The 4,519-nt window shown below is 37.8% G+C and overlaps 1 pseudogene; it reads right to left on the reverse strand.

Annotated features, from left to right (window-relative positions):
* Positions 1-232: 232 nt before the first annotated feature.
* Positions 233-4,519, reverse strand: part of LOC116015810 — a 37,152-nt pseudogene continuing 32,865 nt past the window's right edge.

Below are 4,519 nucleotides of genomic sequence, written 5' to 3' on the forward strand. Positions count from 1 at the left end.
AAATTTAACTAAAACTGCAATTGACCACAGATGCATATAACTCATTCAAGCTATTAGCCCTTAATTAGAATAACATTAAGGTTCCCGAAAACGACATAACAACCTACAACACTACAAATAAAAAACAGACATGGATTGGATTCGCATCAGTTGCCCAACTTCTAACAACTTAAAAAAACACATCCCACAGAAGAAGTAAAATGTAAAAATGAAGGCATGCATGCAACTCAGATCATAGCATGAAGTCTGTCCTAGCTGGTAACCTTCTGAAGAAGTTAAGGGGCACAGAGGGAAGCTTGTAGCGGAACCTTGGGTGTCTCAAGGTGTAGAATCCAATCAAAAGCGTGACGACTTGGATGTGCGTGACATACAGGACAACGACAGCAACCAGACAGAAGATCACGAACAGCGTTGTAGCTCTCGGGTCTCTCCAGCTCAGCAGAGAGCGCAGCCTTTCCCCTTGAGTAGCTAAATCCCCAACCACGGTTTGAACCCTTCCCGCAATGCTTCTCAGGCGGTCATATCGCATCCTCACAACGTCAGGAGGGGGGGAGGTCGGGAAGATATCGAACTCCTCGTGTCCATGTGGGAAGGATGCCTCAGCTTCCATCGGTAGTTCCACACTCCAATCAAGAACAGGTATAGGAAAACAGTAGGAAGGATGAGCTCGGGATACAAGACGAGAATCAAGAACAAGATGTGAATCAGAACAGTTGTAATCGGGTTTTTCCAGTTGCATATTTGATCGAACCATCTCCCAACAGCAAGCAGCCCGCTTAAAACGCCCATAATCCTGAAAAAATTAGCCTTGCTCCTCCTCATACACTACAAAAAAATGCGGAAATAACGACAGATTTAGCGACGGATGTGTTCCGTTGCTAATTTAGCGACGGTTTAACGACGGATTTACTTATTTTAAAAAAATTAAAAATTAGCGACGACTTAGCGACGGAAAATATTTGTCGTAAATCCGTAGCTAATTTTAGCGGTAAATTTTCGCGCATAATCTTGCGACGGATTTTTGTAAAAAATTTGCGCGTATTTTTTTATAACCAAAATAAACCCGAGAATAATGCTCTAGCGACGGATTTTAATAAAATCCGTCGCTAGGGCATTATTCCCGTGTTTATTTTGGTATTAAAAACTGAGAATGAATTATTTTGACAAAATCTAGCGAGGGAAGTTTGAATCCGTCGCTAAAGCGACGGATTCGAACTTCCGTCGCTAGATGATTAACGGAATGTAAAAAAAATATTTTTTTAATCTAGCGACGGAAATTTGAATCCGTCGCTATATCTAGCGACGGATTCATTTTCCGTCGCTAGAAAATTACGAACCGAGTTGCAATTGTTTTTTTAAAATAAATTCTAGCGACGGAATTAGAATCCGTCGCTAAATCTAGCGACGGATTCGAATTCTGTCGCTAGAAATTTAATATAGCGAGTTGCAAATTTGTTTAAAAATAAAATCTAGCGACGGAATTAGAATCTGTCGCTAAATCTAGCGACAGATTCGAATTCCGTCGCTAGAAAATTAATCTGGCAAGTTGTAATTTTTTTAAAAATTAAAATCTAGCGACGGAATTAAAATCCGTCGCTAAATAAAATAAACCCTAGGTATATAAGTATTTTAATTAGGCTTGTTAAGGATTTCTTTCAGTTGCTGCCGCTCCTCTCTCTCTCACTTCGAAGTGTAGTCCGGCAACCTCATCACGCCATTGACGAGGAACTACGGTGTCAGTTGCGGCGGCGGCATAGCAGCGGCAGATTCTTCGGTCTCCTTCTCGTGGTGGCCAGAGTTGTAGCGGTAGATTCGTTGGTCTCCTTGTCCAGCAGATTTAAGGCGAGGCGTGGGAGGCGTTGTCGGCCAGTCGCGACGAGCTATTGCGGCGGAGTTGCAGTTGTGGTGGTCGCCTCCTCGTCCAGCAGATCCAGCAGATTGAAGGCGTGGTTGCGGCGTTGCAGCGGATCGACGGCAGTCCCAGGCTGTTGCAGGTGCGATGGCGTAGGCGCGTCCTGGCGGTGGTAGTGGCGGCGGCGTAGGCGCGTCCCGGCGGTGGCAGCGGCAGGTTCTTCTTCTTCTTCTTCTTGTCGATTTAGTGTTTTTGTTCTTTGATATTTGAGTAGTAAAATCATGGTTGAATGGTTGTTTTATAACCTACTTGAGAACAGTATAATGAAGATTAAAATGGTTACCAATTTAGTAAGCCACCAGGGCCGGTCCTGAGCACGGGCGGGATGGGCAACCGCCTAGGGCCCATGATAAAAGGGGCCCATCCATATATATGTATATGTATACATATATCTATTATAGTGTTATATTAATGTTATAATTATATTAAAAAAATAAAAAATTAATGTTATAATTATATTAGGAAACAAAAAATTAAGAATAGTAAGGACTGCAGGAAGCTGAGAATCGACACTTAATTAAATAATTTAGAAATAGAATCGACACGGGGAGTCGAGGACACCTAATTATCTTTTATCTATTAGAATCGACACCCTAACCGGCTAACCCATTCGTCTTCTTCAATATTTTTTTTTCCAATTCGATTAATCAACCATTGTTCATTTGTTTGCTAGTTTGGGCCCCATTGTACGTTGTAACTTGTAAGTTTTCTTCTATTTGTAATTTGTTCTGTCTTTATTTCCTATGCAACACAACACACCTATAGGGCATTAGGGATTTAGGACTATAAATTTAATTCTCTAATGAGTAATGTTTATTTGGATAATGAATTTTGCGATTTCTGTAATTCTAGAATATATATATAATTTTTGAATTATAATTACCCTGAGTTATTGAGTTCTGTCTCATCCATTATATTTACATGGATAGAGAGTGAAAGAAGAAATGAACAAAAAAATTGTAGTTGTGGAGCTGTTTTAAATTTTTTTTTATATAAAGTTACCTAAAAAGCATTTATGTGATGGTGAAAAAAGAAAAAAAAAACAAGTAGAACAGCTAATAGAATCACAAAGAGGAGTTATAAATAAATTTTTCATAAAATCATAATCATTTAATGAAAATTTGAAACAATCTAAAGAAAATTTAAATGACCAAGGCCATGTTAATGACAATTTTGTGTATTGAGAAGGATATGCTAGAGAATGTTAATCTTGATGCAATTATCAATGATTTTGCATAGCACGTAGAATTTTTTTTGTCATGATTACTTTTGTATTTAAAAAATGTTGAAAATTTTCTAATAGTATTTCATGTTATTTGATATTATTATTTTTTAGTATTATTACATTTAAATTTTAATTTTTCATATAAGGGGCCCATTTTTTTTAATTTCGCCCAGGGCCTCTAAAATGTTTGGACCGGCCCTGTAAGCCACTTGTGAATATTACAACAATGGTTACTGGTTAGCAAGCTATTTGCGAATAATACTAAAATGATGGTTAAAACTTAAATGGCTACTGGTTCGTAAGTAAATGGTTACATCTGTATGGCCTTGATCTGTTACATCTGTTGATGGCCTTGATATGTTACATCTGTATTCTGGCTTAAAATTCAATGGCAATTTTGATTGGTTTAGAGATGTTATTGTATCCTCCCACCCTTTTGTGTTATGAATGATACAATGGTGATTACTTTGCCTATTTGTGTGGCTCTATAAAACTCTTTTATGATAGCTAAAAATATTCATATTCCTTCTGATTTCAGGTGCATCATGGATTTTATAATTGTTATAATGATTCAACTATACGTTGTTCGGCATTAAATTCTGTTAAACAAGCCAAAATGTTTTATGAAGATTATCAAATTATGGTGACAAGGCATTCAATGGGAGGGGCATTGGCTGCTTTTTTTGCACTGGACCTCACCGTAACTATTACCTAGATCTCCAAGCTTTTAAATTAATAATTATTAATCATCTATATTAAAATTTTACCTCCACATTTATTAATTAGTAATGTTATTCACCTTATGCCATATCAAGTGCCATGTACATTCTGTTGGTTTCTTGACAAATTACCTTATACTAATATTCAGGTCAATTTTGGTGCAGAAGATATTCAGGTTATGACATTTGGACAGCCTAGAATGGGCAATGCAGTTTTTGTTAGGAACATCATGTAATAGGTTTTGATGATACCAACTGTTAAGTAGAAATCCCCAAGTCTCGATGCATAGGCAAAAACGCTGTAAGTTCGACAAGTAAACCAAGAGCGAAAATACAACCGGGTAACTTTGAGCTCAACTCGGAAAATATTTAAGCTTGAGGGAAATTTGTTTGAACATCTTAGAAGTCTCATGTGTTGTAATCATATAGACAGATCAGAAGAAAGCATGGGACAACACTGGAGGAATAAGGGTCTGCGAGACATCAACTAAGTCTCGAGACATAAGCAGAGTTCGAGAGGTAGGACCTCTCGATACAGTTATCCAGTTCGAGACATTAACAGAGTTCGAGAGATAGACCTCTCGATATTTGAGTTCGAGACATTAAGCAATCAAGATATCAACCTTGGTCTCGATACACTAACAATTCTCCAACAAAGCTGAA

Source organism: Ipomoea triloba, chromosome 4 (genome assembly GCF_003576645.1).
Source record: "Ipomoea triloba cultivar NCNSP0323 chromosome 4, ASM357664v1".
In the NCBI taxonomy this organism is placed as follows: domain Eukaryota; kingdom Viridiplantae; phylum Streptophyta; class Magnoliopsida; order Solanales; family Convolvulaceae; genus Ipomoea; species Ipomoea triloba.